At 42.2% G+C, this 23980-nt stretch overlaps 1 protein-coding gene and 1 long non-coding RNA gene across 4 annotated transcripts in view; one reads left to right on the top strand and one right to left on the bottom strand.

Annotated features, from left to right (window-relative positions):
• Positions 1-23980, bottom strand: part of LOC105196654 (netrin receptor UNC5C) — a 295574-nt gene that overhangs the window by 48379 nt on the left and 223215 nt on the right. The window lies entirely within an intron of this gene.
• The window catches only part of LOC120358529, a 41518-nt gene continuing 39273 nt past the window's right edge, over positions 21736-23980 (top strand). The window contains exon 1 of the long non-coding RNA XR_005575468.1: positions 21736-21929. This is a non-coding gene — a long non-coding RNA (uncharacterized LOC120358529). The remainder of the gene's footprint in view (positions 21930-23980) is intronic.

Genomic DNA, 23980 nt, shown 5'->3' with positions numbered 1-23980 from the left:
TTACGAGAGTAAGTACTCAGCGCGGCGTGTCGCTCCTCTGTCTGGGTTTTGACGCGATCCCATATAGAGCGCCGATACACGCGCGACGCACCTGTCACGTTCGTCGAAACGTCCATAAAAATGAGCTGCCATTCCGACCGTATAATCTCGGGGAACGACGCCTGTCGCTTAAATTACCGCGTGTATTTTTGTCAAAAATCAATACGTCGCGATTGCATCGCCGGCGATCGCGGCGCCGGCCGTACGACTCACGGGTAATAACCGGATGCCGCAAACACGGGAGGCACGAGGTTGCTACGGATTTGAGGATCGCCCTCTCCAATATTCGCGATTTGCCGGAACACAATCGCGCGAACGCGCGAGAGTGTTTTTCCTTCGGTATCGTGGCACGCTCGACAGTTCTAGCGATCGTGTAACTCGATAAACCAAAAATGATTGGCGTGCATCGTGTTACGCGTATCACTTTTTTTTTCACTCTATCTACCGTGATATTTGTCGCTGGCCCTTCGAAAATTTTTATGAAATCTTTTTTTTTTTTTTTTTTCAAATCGCAACAACTGCTATGATAGCTGTGCCGTCGAAAAAAACAGGATCGCAGCGTCACCGAGTTTTTAATTCGATCAGCGTGACTCACGGCGTGGCTACATGCCAAGTGAAAATCCATAAACCGTTCTGAACGCAGTTTTGTCGTGTCCGATGAACGACTAACGGCGCGACGCGGCGCGGCGCGGCGCGAGCGGGAAAATCGACGGTAACCGAAAATCGAATTATTGCGCTACGGGCGATAAACGTCCGGTTGGCTCGCTATTCTGCGCGGCGTTGTCCGTTTCGATTCCGATTAATCGAGCAAGGCGCCTCGATCGACGCCCGACGCCTCGCTGTTTCGTGCTCCTCATCGCGCGAGAAAGAAAGGCGAACAAAGAGAAAAAGAGAGCAGGGGAGCGAAATATTTGCACGGTGTAGCAACCGACGGGATAGATACGCGTCGCGGCGTGCCAGTTTTGTCAATTCATGTAAATTGCGTCTCCGGTGAAGCTGCGATGGACCGTGGCTGCGTTACGAATTACACCACGTGTTTGTACGCGTTCGGTTAGAGGGTAAACCATTTTTTTTTTCTTCTCCTCGGCCTAAACACACGACCAGTCGATAAGCTAATAAAACTAGGCCAGTGAACCTTGACCGGTGAAACTCTCATCCCTGTTGCATGCGTAACGCTCCCTGTTATTACAAAAAGCTTATCATAAAACTCACTTCGCTCTATTTCCCAATAATAAAATATAGTATATTTCGAGTCTTTGGAACGAAGGACCGGTTCACGCATCCTTAAGTTTCCCTTAAGAAGTTCATTCAAAGCTCTAAACAAACAGCATTTATGTATAAGCGGCCAGAAGTAAAAGAGTTTTTCGCAGGAAGAAATCCCAATTCAGTTTTATGTTATTACTAAGTTACACTTTGATACTTAACAGTGGTCGACATCGCTTTCCCACCATCGCGATTTATCCGTGCTCTTTCGTAAAGAATCAGGCTGCGTCATGCGGCTCGTCCGTATTCATCCCCTTTGGCCAGGAATATGCCAGTTTCCTGTTGTCCGAGCCTCCCTACTCTTCTTCTCTCGACGAGCGATCGGGCTCCGACGGAATCCGCTTCCCGCACAGAATTACAATGGATATTGGATCGGCATTTCCGGCCTTCAACGTCATTGCAATGCAAATAATATCGCGTCGGATATCAATTTTTGCTGACTAGGCACTTCATTATCGTTATCATCCTTATTACAGTGGATCAAAGTGCATAAACGGAAAGAACAATTTTGCCGTAGTATTTAAAAATTTAGCTAGATACTGATCAAAAAATAATTTCATGTTGGACTATCAAAATAATTATGTCAGAGATTCAAGCATGACGTAAAGAGTTTTGACAGTCTCTTTATATATTGTTTATTAGGGTAAATTAAGGTATTATGGCCACACGGAAAAGATGATCATCTGTATTCTGTAATTTCTCCAATAATTGCTAAACTTTTATAGTTATTCTGAAAGATAATCAATATTTACAGTAATATATATGCGTACAGAATTTGAAATAATTTTATTCGGAATATTATATAATACTTTTACTGTTGACTACTTGCAAAGTTTTGCATGTGTCCTCTAAACGTTGCTATAACGTAGAATAAATTGCAGCTAAGCTACCATAATCAACGTTACGTATATAATAAAGGAGAAACGTAAATTGTAACGTAACTTAATAATTTGTACTTTTACTACTTATTTAAATATATTATGATCATCTTTCCCTTATAATTCGAGCAAGATTTTGTTTTTTCATATTATACATTGTTTTTTTTTAAATTATAGAAATCTGTTTCGTTTCCATACTTTAAAAGAATTGTAATTGTTATGTTATCACTACAATATCAGATTTTAATTTTTATGTTAATATTGCAATATTATAATTTTAACTAATTGTAAGTCATATATAATTATATACACGTGTATATTTAAGATATACGTGTTTGTACTAAATATATAAAATTATAACTTTTCTTTATCATTTTACAAAATGTTACATTCATTTTTAACATAAAACGTGTATAACCAACTATCTCATAATGCTACAGCCATCCTTTCCTTAAAAGTTTGATAAGATGGCCAATGCATATGTTATAATATTTTGCTAACATTAAATTTCTAATAAGTGTTTTCTCTTCAAATTCAATAACGTTATTATCTTTAAGCTTCAGTGTAAAGTGATACAGCAGACATTAAAAAATAAAAATGTGTTTTTTGTATTTTAAAGAACTATCTTACCCTATATTACATAATTTTCTCATTATAATGAAATAAAATCTTTTCGAAGAGTTCGAAGGCCGCTGGAAGCATCATTATCTAGCCGCTTCGAGCAATCGCATAAACTGCATTCTTAAAAAGATAAAACAATAGTTCGGAAAATTTATGATAGTGCGTGCGCGCGCGCGCACGTGTGTGTTAACGATGATTTACTCCTGGTATTGTTTCGTTTTTCAAATGGAAAAGGAGGAGGTGCCAGAAGAAGTTTCGCACACTAAAAGGATCACTCATAGAACTTTCAGCATTGCCTAACGGTCTGAATACCGTGCGCGGGCATTCAATCAGAAGAACGAGGCGGGCAAAATATAACGAGCGGCGCGGCGCATTGCTCGAGCGTGGAATAATTGGAGTCATGCAGTTAACTGCGTAGATACACGAGTTGGTCAGCAGCGAGAGCTTTACACTTCTCCGTGGAGAAGTTGCGGGAACGATAGGTTGTGCCTAACGAAGCGAAGTTCATTCCTGCCGATCAACGGACGTGCGAAACAACTGCTTTCGTCGGCCAGAGCGCGCGCGCGAGTTTCGGACGTGGTTGGCATGAGAAGAGACGTACGGAGTCTACACACTCCGTCTGCAAAAAAAAAAAAAAGTTCGGAGACGTGTCGCGGACGGCCTACGAAACGGAGACGCGTTTGCGCTCACACACGTCCGGCGAGAACTCGCCTCAATTACACGACCATTCTCTCACCGCCGATATATAAATATTTCGCTCGACGAGAATTTGCGAGCACGCAAATAGCTGCTCCTGATCTCCCGCGGCTCGACGAGTCGCTTAAAGGGACGGTGATCGATCAGAAAATAAGTAAATAAATAAATAAAAATGAGGAGGGACCTGTCATCGCGCTTTACGTAGGATGCAATCGCGAGCTTACGCGTAACCGGTGTTTACGCTCGCACTTCGGAGGCGTCCGTCGTCGCGGCAGGAGGGAGAAGAAACGGGCGAAATCGTGTCGTCGGCACGGCCCGTAAATCTTCCAAGTCGCGCTTCGATCGTTCCGATCGATCGGATGATTTAGGGCGAGCGGTCGTCGCGTGCGTCGCGTGACTCCGCCATTAACGACTCGCCCGTCTCGTGCAAAAAGTCGATCGTGCGCCTACTCGAGGGACATTCGCGGGGGCGAACGCGAGCTTGAATATTACTGCTCACGTCCGGGACGGTAAATTCCTGCGACCGAGTCGTCTCGCTTTGAAAGCGACCAAGTGGCCGGTTGCGCGACGCCGAACGACCCTGAACTACTGGGCTGAACGACGTCTTTTCCCCTCGCGCTGGGAAAGGGCGGCCACTCTCGCGAATTTTACTGTATACCATCTTATCAGCGACACGGACTTGCAGCACGACGAAGGAGAGCCACCGCGACGAGATATTCATTTCCACCCCTGCCGTAACTACCGCTTTACTATCCAATTCGCCGTGGAAGGAGCGCTCGAGGGAATTAGGTTCGTTCCTCCTCGGGAATCTCTTCGGGAATTTGCCCTCGTCATCGGTCCCGGGAGAATCGGAAACGATTTTCGGAGCTCCTTTTCCTCGCGCGCTCGCGGCACCCCCTCCCAATCGTTTTTTGGACAAAGTGGATGAAAACGGATTAGAGGAGTACTCTAGGTGGAGAGCACCGCATCCGGTACTAGTATACGTATCATTCCGCGAAACGCTGGTAGTAACAAAAACTCGTAAAGCATCGAAAATAAAAATAATCGAACGTATTGTGTTTGAAGAAAATATGATCTCGTAAAGAAATAAGATAAACATTTCAATATCTGAACATGTCCCTGTATTCAGATACACGGAAGCTTATTATCAATCTTGAATGTATTTTTTTCTAATATTAAAATTTAATTATAATCTTTAAACACTTTGAAATATTTAAGGTAGGTTATTTATTATAAAAATTAACGTTAAAGAATAATTTGTTACGCAACTAGATCATGTTTTGATAATGTTAAAATTAAAAAAAAAAATATTATGTACTTGTCCAGATAATATGTTTTTACTTATTTTATAAATAAAAATACACTCGACACCAAAATTAAAGTCACCTTCTGACTCACAAAAATAGGCGAAATTCAAGAAAGTGTAACTTTATCAAAAATGATTGTAAAAAATGTTCAAAAAAGCATTTTAAAGCTTGAAATTTCTAGTTTCAAGATTGATAACGTTGTACGATTTTTTTCACAGCGTTATTCAACACTGAAGCAAAAATAGCTTGTTTTTGCTTCAATGTTGAATAACTGGGTGAATAAAAATTGTACAATGCTCAACAAGTATGCAAATTAAAAATAAAGATTCACGCTTTTGAATGCTGTAAACCGCATTTGCGTGCAATTTTTATTTCATGGCATAAAACTTTGCAAAGTTTGTAAAACATTTTGAGATTTGACGCATCCTCATTTGAATCCGCGTAACTTCGTAAACAATCTGTAAATCGTTTAATGAATTCTCACTCTCGAAACTAAAGATTGCAAGCTGTAAAAGGCTTTTTTGAACATTTTTTTACAATTATTTTTGACAAAGTTACACTGTCTTAAATTTCGCCTTGAATTATTTTTGAAAGTCAGAATAGGTGATCTTTTAATTTTGGTGTCGAATGTATAATATATTAAAAATCAGTTATTTAAGACTTTAAAAATAAGCGTTTTAAACTGTCCAGATATAAGTCCACTTTATTCAGATGTTTTAAAAGTTTTTATCATTTTTTAAATAATTAAAAATTTTTCATCTTTTTGTGCATTAATAAAGTTTTATATTTCATATTTCACTTAATCACGTAATTAAATTATTTCATATCGTAAATCTTCATAACAATTCAACAATCTTGATTCTGCATTGCTACATGTCTAATTATACATATATAAAAAAAAACAAAAGCTTAAACTGACGTAACAGTGAGCGCGAAACAGCATTAGTAAGTGAAATACAAATTGGAGAAAATTTATCTTTGCAAGGGGAGCATTTCTCCTTCGGTAAATAATCGTGCTATTAACTATGTTACACTGAAGCGAAATTCAAATATAATTAAACCTGCGTCACCAGATATGCGTGTGTTAATTGCGAGTGTGTCTCTGACAAGTATTTAATATTTCCCTTGCCGTGTAATTACGCTGGTAAGATCGCGCTCTTTTATTTGAAAAGACACTACGACGAGCAAGTAGGAGAGCAATTTTTCATGCCGCTAATTACGACGAGATTATTTCGTTAACATTGCGATGAAAAATTATACACGTCCCCGTGGCAAAGCGCACCATTCAACTCGCCTCCCACTCGGAGGACTTAACATACAATCACACGGCACACCCATGCCGTGCGCAACGCAAAATAATTTATCTCAATAAAAATTAATTAATATAGCGAAGCACATAATCGCATGCATTTAATGACGAGATTAAAGCAGTTTGTTCGCGATGTTAATTACATCTCGCTGTCCTCGCCGATGTCACTTGTTAAGGTCCGCAAAAATACGTATAGTATCGTCACTCTTTTTCCCAACTCGCAGACGCGATCGACTGACCGCAGGGCCGTGGGAATTAAGCATTAATTAACCCGGATGTGCGGCAGCGGATCTGGTGGCGTTTTGGACGGTGGAAAACCGTAGAACGTGAAATGCGCCAACTAATAATTAATCAAAACAATGACACGTAGGACAAAATGCTTCCCTTAACGAGCTAGTGTACAACCGACACCGGTGCAGATTCACTTTTTTATTTTTATTGCATTTATTTCTCGGCAACGACCGTTGCGCGCACAGAACGTAGGAGTTCGTGCAGAATCGAGCGGAGAGCGACGGCACGGTGACTGCTCGTTAGAACCGCGGCGGAATGGAGTTTTGTTTCTCGAAACAGGATAGAGGAGAGGAGGCCGCCCCGGTCCAACCGCCGCCGTCTCGCGCGCGCGGTACGCATAGCCTCGAGCGCGAAGCTACGTAATTTCGCGCCTGGCTAAACAGGTGCCCCGTCGTACGGGGCACTCAAATAAAGGTGAAAAGCGACGTGCTTTGCGATGCGCGGCCGTCGCGATACGGCGCGCGACGTGTGGCGGCGATCGACCGTCTCAGGTGGCTTTTCCTCCTCTATTTATCTCTCGTGACCGCCGCGCGCCGTGTGGAAATTCGAGGAACGCGCGAGTCTAGACGCAATTAAATTTCACGCGACGTGGACTCGGTGCGATTGGTTCCTGACCGCAGTCTCACGCCATGGTGCAGTCATGTGTCAGAAAGAGGAAAAGTGTTTAGAGAATAAACCCAGGTACAATACTGCCGTGCAGCGGACGCTAAAATTCAGAATAAAGTGTTTACTTCGCGTGATCGCTAAATTCATCAATCTTGTATGACTTGAAAATGACTCGGAAAAAGAAACGTGGAAAGTATGCTTTTTTCACCGATTATAAATGTTGCATAAGGATAAAAAAAAGTAAATTTAATTTTTTTTAATTTATTGATGGGAATATTGAAATAAATCAAGTGAGAATAAAATCTTTATTCCAATTACTCACAGCAAATAAAATTTATTTTCCATATAAAATATTTATAAATAAAGAGTTTGTTTTAACTCAGACGTTGGGTTTTATTACATGTTGTGAATAAATTGCGAATAAAAAAAAACAAATTAAAAATCACAAAGAAACATTTATATCTCCTGAATCAGAGTTTCAAAATGATTATTAATTACAAAAATAAAATCCTTTAAGGTTTATTCTATTAAAATCGTTATACCCACGTAACAAACGAATAACAATAACCATAACCATGTAAATGAGAATTCATTTAATGAGTACATAGTTTCTAAAAAAATTTACTTATTCTAAAAGAATGATATATGTATACATTTATTATTTTCTACAGTTTGAAAGTTATATGATATAATATGTTATAATAAACTTTGCAGCAAATTTTTATAAAAATGGCCCATATACTTCGTCACAAGTTTTTGTTGCATTAAGCAGACGCGTTGCCGCCGCCGGTTCTAATTCTTCATTCTCTCTTTATCCCTACTTCCTATGGTACAGCTTTTAAGCATATAATTTAAACGTAAAGCGCTTTTTTAAGTAGTAAATTAAAAATGGACCTTATTTAATTCAGGTACCTCATTGTATTTAAATTTTTTAACAAAAATTTAATATTTGAATCAAGAAATAATAAAAGATTCTTTTTAAATTCTAGAAAATATAAAAACCATTAAAAGTATACTTTGTACGATGAAATTAAAGAGAACTCTCCTGTTTAAACAGAAAGCTTGCTTATTCTTAGTATTTTCTTTACCATCTAACAATATAACAATTACCAATTACGATGCAGACAGGAGGCAATGAATACCAGGGAAATTCCCCACTTTTTTTAAGAATCTGCTCCATTACTGCTCTTTTATGTCACTTGGCAAAGTACCACGTTTTACAAGAGCCGATCCGTTGTGCAAGCGCGTGTCTCTCAAAAAGGTTAATTGTTAGTAAGGTTCTCGAGACAGCTTCTAGCAGCGTCAATTCGCTTTCGTCGCCGTTTTTCTCCGGCTCTGTCTTCCGCCGTCCACTTGTCGCGCTCCTTCGTTTCGGACGAACGAAGGGGCAGCTATCTGGACACCGTCGAGTGGTTATAATTAAAGTTTCGCTAACGAGAATCCGTTCAGCCCGAGATAACGAGGCCTTCGATTTAAAGAGACCTCGGGGAACACGCGGCGAGCGAGAGAGGAGATAACTTCTGGTGCAGAGCAAGGGCTAGAGAGAGAGAGAGAGAGAGAAGATGAAGCAAGAGGAGGAAACTAGAGAGAGAGAGAGAGAGAGAAGATGAAGCAAGAGGAGGAAAGCTCGTCGTGAGAGGATCTTTACTACCTGCGCGAGCGATGCGTGTGCGCGCATATATTTGCGTACGTATATATATGAAGGCAATGCCTACGCAAGGAGTAACGAAAAAAGGAAGTGTATTCACCGGAAAAAAAAACTGCATTTTCGCGTGCGTCTACCCCCTTACCTACGTATTCGATTGGTCGGTTAATATTTTATTCAGGGCGGAGTCGAATTTGCATATGTAGTGGGGTTCCGTTCCCGTCTCCACTCTCCTTTATCTCCGTCTCTCTTCTTCTCTCGGGACGTGTGCATCTGTCTGGGACATAATACGGATGATACTGCAATCGAGGGAGCGAAAAGTGCATCTCGATTCAACATGCAAGTTTCAATTCTTATTACCGTAAGCTTGTTTTCCCCTTTTTTTTTTCGTTTTACGGTTTAATAAGCGCCGCTCTCTTTATTAAAATCTTTACGAAAGTATAATTTGTCAGGGTAAAATTAATTACGACTGTTGAATATGTAAATCTCTGAGCAAAGTGAAGAATCGCGTACCCACGATTCGCCAGAATCTTTTATGTATACTTTGGAGAAATAGCGACGGTGCGAGCTTTACAAAGAGAGAATACAACAATACGCGCGCTATAATATGGCATCGCGATATACGCATGAGCAGCGTTTGTGTAACAAGTCTGCTCTATTGTAACAGTGAAGCGCAGTGTAAAAGATTAGTACGAGTTAACGCGACATTTCCATACCGCAATGGAATATGCATGAGAGAAGCTATTGCGGCATATGTGGTCCAAATAACGAAAGCGGGTCAGCGATGCTTTATCTAGATGTAGTATTTTGCTTTATGATTCTCCGCAGTATAACGCTGCGAGACGACAAGGCGCAGTAGCAGCAGCAGCAGCAGCAGCAGCAGCAGCAGCAGCAGCAGCAGCAGCAGCAGCAGCAGGAGCAGCAATGTAACTCTTTTATGACTAGCCACATTTAGTAGTTCAAGTACACAATGGAACCTCCGCTCTCTCGTTAATTATCTCCAATTATCTTTCGAAACGTTTCATCAGCAAACGTATAACGATAAGTTTGAGGGCACGAGCTTTTTCAGAACAAGAACAAACGTTTAAACCAAATGCATAGAACTGGGTTATTACCGGGAATTTCCATTAAAGCTCTGAATAGGACATCCAATTAAACCGCGTGAATTTATGGCGGTTCGAAAGCTCGCGAACAATTTGAGTAAAGTTTATCACTGACTGCCAATTAGCCGTGCTTACTCTGTACAGCGCTTTCACCGCGCTACGGGCGATGACACGTTAACCAGGAGAGACAAATCCGAAAAGAGAGAGAGAGAAAGAGAAAAAGAGAAAAAAAAAGAAAATTGCCGCGCACGCCGGATAAGGTTCCGGCGGATCGCATCGCTAATTAGTCGATTACCGTTCGCGTGAACACTTTCACGTACGCCGATCGTCGCGTTCTCGGACGCAAAGCCCTCGCGCGCGACAGATCGCGTAATCCGATCACGCGCGGAGGACCGGTAACGCGCCCGCAAATACTCCTCGTCACGTACCGGAGCTTAAGGCTGGATCCGCGCCGACCCTAGGATGCGCGACGCGGCCCGAGTGAGTACGCGAGCACGGCCCGTGCAAAATATCGCGAAACTTGGCATCTGCCTGCAGCGGCGGGAGAACGGTACCGTCGATGTACGTCGGTGGCGTATGTACGCAACGCGGGGCTAAAAGCATTTTTTTTCGGACGGCGAAAGAGACACGAATGCATGCATATTCATGAGAATCAATGGCGCGACGATCAAATCGTCGACGCGCGCGATCGGGGCACAGAGAGCGGGGGAAAAAAAATTAAGAAGATTACGGCGGTTTGTTTGCGATGCCTGAATGCGTGGAGGTCGCGGCTGCGGAGAGAATGGAACGCGCGGCGATAAATCTATCGCCCGATAGTTCGTTCGCGGGAAACGTGATACGTATAACGTTATCCAACAACGGTGCGGCGCAGCGCGGTACGAATACGAAGAGCGTATGAGAAAACGTGTAGATCCGAGAAAATGTAAGAGCGTTTAACGTTTCAAGAAGGGAATGTATCATTCGTTATATCAAGACGCGATAATCGAAAAATAGAAGGCGAGTGAAACGATATTCCCGTACACTTGTGGAGTGGAAGACGTTGCGCGATCGAATGGCGATGAAATTCTGCAATATTGCACGAGAGAATTGGCAGTATTTTTGGTTTAATATTTTTAAACAGTTAATACATTTGTTTCGTGAAATTTTTGTGTTCGTAAATTTTTTCTTGTTTTCCCCAAAATAAAGAGATTGTTGTTGAGATCAATGCCATATAAATACGTATTGTGATGTGATCACGATAAAACTCGAATATAACTTAATTACTTTAACAGTAGAATTATTGATAATTAATATATAATCTATCCGTACTATGTAAATATATTATATTTTTTGTTTTAAAGAAAGTAATGTGGAAAAGGATAATAAATGATCAACTTAATCATAAACATATTGCAAGAAAAGTCAGAAAGTTTCTAAAAATATTGTCATAAATTTGATAAAAAATTGTAAATCAATCATTTTGACTTTGGTAAGTCCAATATTAAAGAAATTTCATTTTTAAAAAATCGATTATTTTTAATAACAATAATTGAGATTAAATCGCGATAGTGTAACACAATTATAATATAAAAAAGACCGGCGATCATAGCATAATTTTCATGCTCAAATAATATTTCTTATATGATTTTATACATTTTCTGATTTTTCAAACTGCGCGCTGAATTATTTTCGGTCTTAAAAACGCAGCTCTGATATTGAACTAAAAGAGTAATGTCACAAATATCAATGTAATACTGCTCACAAGTGTCATCGACTTTTTCGTGATTTTTTTTAAATAACATTTTTTCAATCTGTTGACATGTTTCAAAACCCAATAATTCTAGCTTTAATCCGCTTAAATTAAAACTTTTAGGAGATATTCAATATTTTTTTCACGTTTAATTTACAATCGAATAAAAATTCCAATCTCTTTCAGAGATACAATTATATAGATTACAAATTTTTTGTTTCAGACAATTTGTATCTTGATCAATGTCAGCAATAAGCCAATATTTTTTTATCACCACAAAAATGTCTTTTCTAATTCATATTTAAAAAGCACTGAAATAAATGTTTCAAGTTTAAAGCTCATGTACTTTTTCTAAAAAAAAAAGTCTTAAAAAAGAGAGTATAAAAATGGCGTCGCGAAAACAAGAATATCTCTTGAGACTTTTTTGCTGAACGTTGAAAAATAAATAAAAAAAAGTTGAACAAATTTCTCTTGGAAGCACGTATGTATCTCAGAGCAGCATTTCATTTACAAACAAGATCGTTAAAAAATATGCGCTGAGGAACTAAAGAATCAATACTGACGATCAGACTGATATACCTTGTTAATCTTACCACCGGTCACGTCTCTATCCAGCTTGGTCATCACCTGTGAACACACAGGCGTATGAAAGCGTATCTCGGGAGGCGCGACCGGTCTCCACGGCATATCCACCGACGGAATTAAACGACAAAAATTCGTGCACAGGCCGATCCTTTCTAAGTTCACCTCTTACCACCCTCTCGCCGTTTCGTCCTCTCCTTTCGACCGCGGTGTCTCGCGAGTAAGTAGTATCCAAGTACATGTAGTCATGTCACCGAACAGCAGGCCGGTTAGAGGAGGCGCTTATCGTAAGGAGGGATCTCTCTGACAGCCGCCAATTAAAACATGCTAACGAGCTGCTGATCTTGCGATATCTCGAAGCGGGGCCTAATTAAACTCGCGGAAGAGAGAGACGGAGGGCGAAAGGAGAAGACGAAAGGAGAGTGGAGCGGAGGAAGGCAACCTAAGGTGAGCGGAGTAGTAAAGGTGGAGGAAGCGGAATCTACGAGATCTCGGAGCATCTGTACTTATCGTCGATGGGTTTAACGACGATCTCATCTACCACTGATAAACCCTAATGACGCGATTTCCAAGTTCGAGATAGAGTTCTCCAAGTGATTTATACGCGTGTATTGTATGTGATAGTTGTATAGCGATACTCGGCTGAATTTATGATGAGACATCTAGAATATTCTGGCCTCAGAATTTCTGTAAAGTTGTACCTCGCGAAAAAAAAAGGAAGAATGGAGGACACTTCAAAGTTATAAATAATTTCCGCCTAAATATAACAGGGAAATCTGTTGCTAGCACACACGACGACTGTATACTCGACTCCGGATCTGGGACTTAGAGTTTCCTAAGAGCAAGGGGATTCCCCCGGCATTATCGTGCAAGATGATTTGTAATTCGTGGTACGGCCGCGGAGGGGACGTTTCAGCGAAGAAATATGTATGAGTTAAGGAAGAAGAATAACATCTTTCCATCCGACCCTTCCCGCGTATAGTAGGGAGAAAATCGCTTTAAAGTTCGAAACACGTGAGCGTAATGTTCCTTTACCCCGTAACATCGCATCAATTTTACTTAAGATTGCGTTGATTTTGTCGAGGACCTCGCGAACATCGAAGTGAGCCAAAATAATTTATCATACGATATTAGATATATGAATTTTTTTGTACCAGATGTCGCGCAACATGACACAGGCTAATATTGTAAAAAGAATATTTAAGTGGACACATTAAAATTTATAATTATATCATCGTGACAAATACACAGAGAAACTTACGCAGAATGTGTTCGATACAAAAAACTTTCAAGATTTTCTTTTGACACTTTAAAACAAGACAGCAATGTTAACGATAAGAAACGCCAGTTTGACACAATATCGATTTTATTACCACAAAAGGTGTACCGGATTGCAGCAGTATTGAAAGGATAAAACGGAAGTGCACTATCGGATAAGGTTGTCAAATGCGAGTTTGTACGAGGTGTTGCTGATAAGTATGTAGTCTCCGATCACAGCAAATGTAACTGTATCGACCTCGAATCGCTGAAACCTTGGGAACATTTTAAATGGCCATTGCGAAAGCGTTCACGCTTTTTCATTAATGGCAAACGGTACGTTCCCGTATTCGCGAGATCGAGATTGCATAATGGAGCGAGGGTCTTGTTAAGAGAACATTCAGTCAGTTACTTTACAGATATACGCGTTTTATCAGCACTTTGCTCGCCGTTACCGCCGGCGCGCATTATTCTCCGGGAGGCATTATCTCGAGAGAGTCGCCGTTGCAATGTGCGTCGCAACGGGTAAACACCTCGACGGCTCTCGCACTCGGGAATCGGTTTGTGCAATCTGCTGCTTCTTAACGTTATCGGTTTACTACCGACCATCGCCGACCAATACATAAATGGGCGAGCGACGTTCACGGAATATCCGCGACTCGCAGATCCGGTTCCCCTTCCTCGTTCGTCGGGGCGATTCGAACGAGACGGCTGGCCTCGAAATGTAAACGATTACTTCCAGCACTCAAGGTAATATCACAAGCTAAGGTCCAACGTATATAAGCCTTACGGTTCTCGGTGCCGATTCGGCAGTGAATATCTTGTAGCCGAAGGAGAAGCGGATGTGTGCGTGTGTATATGTGTGAGAAGCGGATGTGTGCGTGTGTATATGTGTGTGAGAGAGAGAGAGAGAGAGAAGTAGGATTGCAGAGCTGGAGCTGCCATTCTGAGTAACCAGAATCTCTGTTTGCAGTGGGATTTTGGAACTAAGCCCAGGTTTGCTCAGACAGATGCACCCACTTGCCGCCCTTAATAGCGTAGCTTACGCACCGGCCGCACCGATCGGCCGAAGCTTCGGCCAACGTTGCGCGTTTCCTTTCATCCGCCGATCGTTTCACCCTCCGGGAAGAATGAAGCTCGCCGTTGGACTTGATTGTTGGGAGATAGACTCTCCGCTACCAATCGTGCTCGAGCATAGGGAGAACACCTACTCTTTTATTTCAATCGTCCCCCCGAGAGTGGGATTAAGTGCTTAAACAGTACCCAATTGCATTAATATCGTGCGGATTAACGCACTAATTACGACACGAGATACGTGAATATTAATATTAATGAAGTCATATATATAACGTGAAATATTGCACAGCGTGTCGCGCTATGGTACAAAAAATGATTAACTCTCCCCGAAGACACTAAGGGATCTTAAGCTAGGCAAAGATATCACGACAATGGGAAGCCAGAACAAATCGCTATTCGCAAGTTCAAGCCTTAAAAGAGTCTCTTTCGTCAGCGTACGCAAATGCAAGCCGCTTGCGTGAACAAGCGCAATTATACCACATATTCACAGACTGAAAATTGCTGACGACACAAATGCATTATTTCAACACTAATTAAGCTGGAGTTCTATCGTATCGGGTGTCGACGTCGCCCGCCATCATTGCCACGCTATCCTCACCTCCTGTAATTTTGCATTTCACAATACAGCAACTGATTAGGACGCCATACACCGCGGGCTCAATCCGCGCGCTCCATGTAATCATCGACGATGCTTCAGGCGGGAGAGGAGAAGCGGAAGGGGGCGAGGTTTTACGGGAGTACGCCATATCCGTGCGGCTCCTATCCGCACAATGCCGCTGTAACGAGATGATTATAGGCGTCGTCGATGCTTTTGGGATCCCGTGGATCAGCAAGTCCCACGCCCCACTTCACCTCCCCTACCCGACACCGAAAATACCTTTCCCGTGGTCGAGGTGCGCGCGTTGGTAACAGATTCCCGCGTATCTCGATTTAAGTGGACTCGCGTAAACGTCCGAGCTCGTGCTCGGATTTGCCGAGTCTCCGTATTAGATGAACATTCGTATTCCATCTACGTCACCGCTGCCGTCTTGCCGGAGAAGAGAGGAGGTCTCGTAAAGGGATGATCTCCCCGCATTGGAGTAGTATTCGTAAGATAGAAGTTCCGACAGCTGTTTCTGCTATGCAAACTGAGAATTACAATTGTATGTAACTATGCACGTGACAACCTTGCTGAGATGTTCTTCGTAATTGAAAGCTTATGCATCAACGTTGCACATTGCATTCTTTCATGTAAAAGTATAATAATATTTTAGCAGCAGTTGAAATATTGACACTAAACGCAAATTGATTGATCAAAACTTGTTTTATCCATTTTTTTTACATCAAGATACATTGAGATACTTCCTAAAAGCTACCATCAGTTGGCTTCAAAGTACCGCGCGGTTATGATAGATACCGATCACGTCCCTTTCAAGCGGACGCCTCTATGAGGGCAAGAAGGCGAACTAAGAGGCGGATGGTGGCAGTCGCGAGAAGTTGAGAATAAAACGAAGAGCCGTGCTTTGAGGGTAGCGACAGCTGGCTCCTAGTTTCGTCGGAATCGACGGCGACGACCTACGCCGGAATCGTCGCAACTCACTCAGAACCCAGCTGACGTTACGACCCTTGCGAGGAGGAGTCTCGAGCTACACCCCGTTTTATATCCCCCCCGATGTCGGAGAGAGAGTCTACCCTTACCTTCTCCACTTCAACAGCCGGTGGTACGAAGTGGCAGGGGACTGTTTTTCAAATAACATCCGTTCTGTTTCCAATCCACTTTTCGAAGTTCATCCTTGAAATACATATTATACCGTCAAGGATGTTTTAGCGCCTCCCTAATTGCCTTTAGGTGTTACTTCAAAGCGTTTTATTATTATTTACATTTACACTTTGAGTAAATGTAATAAAAGTGTGTTGTCGATATTTACACGCATCAATAATTTTTTTCAGAATCATATTCTCGTTATCGAATCAATCGATATTTGACATCGTTCAACGACAAACTTCTCGAAAATCCACTCGAGAGTTTCCTATAACCGCATGATTCTATATATCGACGCGCCCCTATCCCATAATTGCGAGTACGTCTCTCGAGTACTATCACGATAATGCTTACACCAATAGCACGGCCACATTGTGCATTAGCGGATCGAATTCCGCAGCGGTTAACCGAGGCATCTACGACCTCGTGTCGTCGTGAGACAAAGATCTTCCGCATCGTCTTCATTGCTTCGTTACAATTAGCGCACGGAGTCAAGAAGTTGAGCACAACGGTGAGATATCGGGTGTATACCCGCAACGGGAATAACGCTATCTCGGCCGTCGTTCAATTATCGGAAAGCCTTCAGTTTCGCTGACTACAAATATTCTTTCATTATATCTCCCCGGCCGCGCTGCACTCGCGCACAGATCGACATCGGCAGAGGGTTCCGCGCGATTCGAAAAACATTGTTCGGCCCGATCGGCGCCGAAGAGGAGCCCGGGCGCCGGGCGCCGCGCCGGGCGCAGGCACGGTTGCGCAAACTCGATTAAAACGAGCGTTAAGCGATCGAGCGCCCGCCCGCGGGGGTGGAAAGCGCACCGCTTAATAGGGTGTGATAGATCGGGTAAATTGCATCGGTGCTAATGGGATTGCACGCGATGGTGCTATAACCATTACCGCGGCCGTAGAGACTGGGTATCCATGCCCCGAAACCACCCCATAGAGCAATCCTGCCTGCCGGTCGGTCCTACCTCTCCTCGTCCTCCTCCTCTTCCTCCTATCTCTTGTCTGTTCGCGTCCCTCTTTATCTGCCTCGTGCTATCCTTCGTTTCCTGCCTGTCGCTCGTTTTCGTTCCGCTCCGCCTTCTATCCCTCGTCTCGTCCCGCGTTCCATCGCTCTTACTCTCTCTCACTTTCTTCCCCTCCATCCATGTCTTTGTCTCCTCTTCTCTGTCTTTCCGTCGCTCTCTGTCATGATAACGCTGCCCGATTTAATAATCCTCCATGGCCGCGACACCCTTTTTCGAACAAAAGTCACTCACAACCGAACGATTGCACGGCAATGCGCGGTCTCGTGTCCGTCAAGATCGATTGGCTTCAGATCTTTATCAAGCGTGACGTACGGTTCGACCGGCCGGCCGTGCTTCAAAATTTGGACAGGCTCCTGGAGGGCGAACTGTACGTAATCGTTTTAGAGATAGTTTGAAATTTCATGCCAAATTTATCGGGCTGGTCCTTTCCGCGGATAAAATTCCGGTCCGCCGGCGTTTTACCGACTATAAATTGTATCAAATGCGGTTTGGCACGGTTGGGTGGCACGTTAACGACGCGAGAAAATTAATTATCGCGTGATAAATTAAATAAAATATACATCGATTGGCTGTCTAGCTCATATTTCAATCGCAGATATATACGAAATGCGCCGGCGGAAAAAAGTGTAAAATTATTCTACATAATTATCTACAATTATCTAAATCATTACGTCAACACAATTAATGTCTCGCATTCGTTGCATTTATATCGTAAATTCCTTAGAAGCTCATTATTAATTTTCGAACGCGAGGCAATACAGCTTTAAGGTAAGCGTCAATTTAAGACTCCAATCTGAAGTGAATTCCGATGATTGTTTACCGGACCCCCACGATGTTTTCGACCCTGGGGACATTCTGGCGCGGTACAAACTGTACGATACAGAAACGTCGGCATGCTGGAAAATACCTGCCGCTTCAATAATTCCACCTTATCGTACCTCAGGCATGGGGACGGTGAAAGTCCAATGGATAGGATAGTTGGAAAAATCAGTGTCACAACGTCGGTGAAAACGTTGCGAGGGTTGCGAGGACGATCCCTTCCGCTGTTGCCAGATTGATTTCTCCCGACGAAACATAAACCCGGGACATATCCCACACACTTCCGCAGCAGAACGACGGCCGCCGACGACAAGAATAACGAAAACGACGAAGATCACCGATCAGGAAGATTCTCCTCGTTCCCTCGCTCCCTCGCGATAGATAAAGGAACATAGACGAAGATAAAATGGGAGAGGGGAGACAGTGAGTTTCATTGACATTTAGCGTGGCGAACAAAAAGCGCGAACGACAAGGGGACAATGCCTGTCGAATTCTTTGTCTCGCTCCCGTGCGTCTACGGTAGATTTTTAATAACGGAGCAAAAATAATGAAGATACCAGGACGACAATGGGATGATGAGTCTTCATCAGAGATCTGCGTTGCTCGTGATCAAATACTTGTCTAGCGGCCACTGCGCGCCGTGTTGCGGTGGTTTACAGCCGCGCGATGTAGCGAACGAACGAGGGGAACGGGAAATTTTACAACAGAGATCATAGCGGCCGTACAGGGCGTTTTGGCGCCCGTTGTGTCATCCCCCCTTCGCGCCCTGGCCATTACCATGCTCGCTCGGGTTCTACGAAAATGCGACACGAAGGGTAATCCGGATTCGCCTTGGGCGCCAAACCGAGCTATCCAACGGGTAATTTAGCCGATAGGTTAGCACCCGCAGCTCGGAAAACGCCGACTCAAATATTGCCAGGGATGAATTTACGGCCGCCCACGCGAAGCGTCGACTTAAAAAAAAACTTCACGGTGGTGTTTCTCTTCCTCTAAGGTGACATAAATGTTCTTACACTGGCACGCTTTCATGTATATTATTTTTACGAAATAACTTAACAGAATTGTCTCAAGATACATTTTATATACCTAAAATTGCTTTGGCGTAAATTCATAGTAAATAAGAATTGTGATTAAATAAAATTGCGTCAATTAATCGTTCTTTTTCAAAAAAAGTTTCTAATCATTTAATTACATAAATCTTATTATCTTTGTTGCATATATTGTTTATGCTTGTATTATTATTGCCACTTTTATCACTATTTTGTACTGCTATTTATGTCTTTTCTGTACAATCATTTTATTACTCAAATTTATAAGACTCACATTGGTTATTCTCCAAATCGAAAAAATCAATAAAATTGCATCGATTTCAGTGCTATGCTTATAAGTGTCAACCAGAGAAATGTGTATTTCAGTGATAATATACTGATTCCGATTTTAAAAATAGAAATTTAAAGAATAGAAATAGAAGAATGTCATTTCATTTATCAATGAACAGCGTTTTTTGCGATATATTTACTTTCTATACATGTCATATTATTGCACTAAATAAAGTTACTGTTATTCTTGAAATATGCCTTTAAAAAAAAGACTTCTGATATTCTATGTTACTATTGTGGCGATCGCTTCGCCACATACTCAACGGACAAAAGCAAATAAATAAATAAATAACAAGCACAATAAAAAAACAGAGTCGAGCATGTAAGATAAACATATACAAAAAACAGAAATTTAAGTATTAAGTACAAATAAGAATAATAAACACATTTGAAATTTAACGTTGGACACAAATCCCGCGGTCATACCGAGTATATATAAGACGCGCGAGAAAGAAAAGTCTCCGTCGCCAAGTATTCGCAAATTTGTATAAACGCGTAACTCAACGCTTAGATTACTTTTACATTCAAACTGACAATAAGCTAATACAACTTGATTTATACATTTATTTTTTTACCATTGACTTACTCATTGCGTCCAATCCCAAACTGTCATTCTACATTCTGTATTACCGTAGACTAAATCTTCTATATTACCGTTACTAAATATAAATGATCAATACGAAACGAGGAGCACTCCCGTCTCTCACTGGCTTAAATGGATTAGGTGCGAGTCTCTCAAACTGCCATTATATTTTATACATGCTGCAGAAAATTAATGTCACTTTGCTGGAACGGTAACTGCACAGAACAAAAGTCTGTTACGCGATAAAAAGTTTCTCAAAATAAGTGGCAGAAATGGAGTAATATTTAGCAACGGTAAAGTCAGAGTTTAAATCTGACAATGGAAAGCTTAAATTAATTCAAACAATGCAGATCATAGTAAATAGAAGAATTTATTTTTTCTAGATCCTATAGCAAAACGTACTAATAAAAAAGATATTTATCGAATTAGAAAATAAATACAAGGTTCAAAGCTCTTAAAGAATAACATTTTAAATAAGACAAAAAGAGCTTCAGAGCCTTCAGGGTGTTGTGCGCCAATACGTTTCGCAGATATATTCGATTCAAACACTGTACTGGAGATGACTAGTCATTAAATAGTCGAAATGTTTACTTTACATTGGTATTTATTTTGTATTGGCGCACAACACCCTGCACGGCCCTAAAGCTCTTCTTGTCTCATTTGAATAGATATTTATCGCTTTTAAAATTGTAAAGATAATTTTGCAGCGTTACGATGTCTATAACTTGCATCTCCCTTTTTCTCTCGTTTTCTCAGAGAAACGTATATAGTGCGCCGTCCACGCACAATCCTTCAGCTCAGGTCAGATAAATAAATAGCAAGGAAGACTCAGCAAATATTTGTATATCCTCGTCCACATCTGAAGAGGCGATCGAGCCACGTCGGCGGTACTCGTCGCAGATGCTTTCGCTCTCGAACTTTAATCTCACATTTTCCTGCTATTAAATACGCGAAGGAATACTGGCACTCTATTCAATTTCCCCTTTTAATATAATCCTACAAAAAAATACCGTGTATAATTTAAACGACATACGCTTGTAGGAAATAGCAATTTTACTTTACGAAAATTGAAATAAAATTTAGTATTAAATATAAGGATGTTTATCGCGTACGATATCTAATTTTCCAAACAATGTAAATTGGTAACGCGTAACATTAGCAGCAATGAGTCTTTCACGAGCATATCTGTTATTTTCGTTTCAACAGAACCACCGACAAGATTTCGCCGCCTCGTCACGACATCACCGAATGCAGAAGATGAGAGCGTAACGTAACTAAGACATATACCCCCGGAAAAGGACGTAAACGCGAATTATGGTGCGTGCGAAGGGGATTACGAGACCGGCATATCGCTACCGTCGCACTTAACTTCTTGTGAGCCCGCGACGTGGCGGAGGGTGTTTGTTAATTCATACGGCGGTGTCACTGTAAAGCGTCGTCTTCGCAGACTGAAATACACGGTTAGTGGTATACTCCCGCAGTATATTGCATTGTACGTGAACCGTACATATTTCACGCTTCTAAATATAGCTCAAGCAGAGCGACTGCACCTGAACGTTAGCAAGAAATATCTCCGTATAAAAGCGAGTTAAACTTCGATGCGTGCGCGCTCGCAATTTTCCCCCGACCGCAAAAGCGACGCGATTGAATGTGCGTGCCGTCACGTCGCCGTACTTCTCGCGAGTGCTTAATTGCGCAACTAAACTTCGCTTTAAATTCGCGGAGAATCGACACACGCACGGGAAACGGAAATTTACGTTTCAGAGTTGAGCTCGAACGGCGATCGAGCGCGCATAAATTCGCGCGAATTATCAGCGGGCGCGCGCATTGTTGGTGTGGCTTCTGAAAACTTTGGTGCCGCAGCGGTAACTCCATGTCAAGTCGAATCTCGTGGATATTACATTGACGCTGCAGATTACCGGGGCCCGAGCCGCCGTTTGCTCAGTACATATTACGAGCCACCCTCATTCTCGGTATGTCAAATATTTAACTGAGTTTCAACGCGGAATATCAAATGGTGCGATCGATAGGAGTCAGCGGCTTTAACCGTGCGGCTCGAACGTCGCATCGTCGTTTACACACGCACACCCACACACAGATGCACACGTACACACATGCACGAGTGTGTGCTCCGTGCTCCCATTCGCCTTCTTTTCAACTTTTTCCCCCCGCTCGTAAGCGAGCTACCCTCTCTCACTTGTACCGACCTTTCTTTCGGCTCACGACTTTCTCCCGGGATCATAAACGTGCGCGAGAATTCGAAATATATATTCGTCCCCAGGCAAACGTATCATTTCACGGTTTCTCTGCGTGGCAGGGCGCGCCAGTTTAATCGCGATGTATGAATTATTGCTCGAATCGGTGAAATCTAAGAAAGGAATCGTGCCGAAAAGTGGTCGAGTGGCGCGAAATGAATGCTAAGAAAAGAAATCCGCGAGAGAGCCCTTTCTTGCGACTGCTCGTATATTCGCGAGCTTTATTTGCATTCGAGACTATCTTTGTTATTCAATGTGAAGTTTCATATTTCTGGATATTTCGCAATATCCTTTTATAAAGGTGGATACGTACATTGTCGAATGGAACGAGAATAAGTGACTTTTTTTATTAACAAAAAGATGTTTTATAATACGTAAATTGTATTTGCGGAAAATGCAATTACCTTTTTTCGCAAGAAATCTTCGTGGGAAAAATAAAAATGGGGAATCTAAAATTTCGTTTGTCATCAATAATTAATCACGCTCGAAAAATGTCTTTTGTTATACAATTTACGTTTTTCATATTCAAATCTAAAGAAAACCATAAATCTCTCAAGAGAGATAAAAATAATAAGAGAAAAGACGCGTCACTGTCACGATAAAATTGCTGACTTTACAAATTTCCTGCGAAAATTGGTCGATTCCTAACGGGACGATTTCCGTTATCCCTGCATCCATATTCCTTCCGCCTCTCTCAGCGTCTTCACTGGGTGGTTGCCACAATACGATCGCTCAAGCGTGTCGCCCTGGCATCTCTTCCTAGTATCAACGGCCTCGACAACTCCCTACATCATCATCCAGAATACATAGAAAGTATCTGAAGCCGTGAAGTTGGCGCAAACCCGTACAACTACGAGGGAATTCTTCGAGATATGCGCTAACCTGTGAGAGTCTAAGTATAAACCAGTTATGCTAAAATAGAATCACTTGCCACGCTGTGCCTTTGAGCAATGTCGAGTATCCCACGTTGCCAAGTAAAACATGGATTTATATATGGACATCAAATTAAAATCATTTATGCCTGGAATTACTTGTGTAGTAATTACGCGCACTTAACGTTACATGAATCGTGCGATATAATAAATTTGAGACATGATAACAAGAAATAACTGATATGTATAATACCGTATATTTAGCATTTAATCTACGTCCAGCGTAGAAATGTCACGTTAATACAGTTTACAGGGGGATCCATCGCGTGAAATTTCACTGACGATAAATTCCAGCGTCTCCTCGACACCGATAAGCAGCGGTAAATCTCGCGCAAACCGTGTCCCGGTGCATAATTTTTTTTTTTTTTTTTAAAGACGCGCTAATTCATACCGTGAGGTCGTGACACGTCTGTATCAAGCGTGCCTTCAACCTGCAAACGACGATTCCTCTCACGTAAGGATTACGATTTACGTCGGCACGTGCGCCTCGTGATTTCTAAAGCCGTCGGGGGCAAAGGATAATGGTCGCGAGGAGAGAAGTGCGGGATCGGTGAGAAGGATAGCAAAAGAGATGAGAGGGGAAGACCACGAGGAAAGACGGATGGACCGGTGAACTTGCTCGATTCGACGAAGCCGAGGGTCTCCCCAGTCTCCTCCAGCTTATCGATTCTGGAAGCCGACTCGCGGGTGGTCCCTCAGCGTCTTTCCGATCTCTCCCTCCCTCTCTCTCTCTCTTCCTCTCTCGTCGTGATCTTCTTTTCTTTGTACGAAGGACGGCACGAAAATACACAAGCACTGGCCCGCGAACTGCCCCCAGGGGGGCGGCTCCTTCTATGT

This window comes from Solenopsis invicta, chromosome 8, assembly GCF_016802725.1.
Source record: "Solenopsis invicta isolate M01_SB chromosome 8, UNIL_Sinv_3.0, whole genome shotgun sequence".
NCBI lineage: Eukaryota > Metazoa > Arthropoda > Insecta > Hymenoptera > Formicidae > Solenopsis > Solenopsis invicta.
Note: the sequence above shows the minus strand (reverse complement) of the source record. Positions and strands in the feature narration are given on the sequence as shown.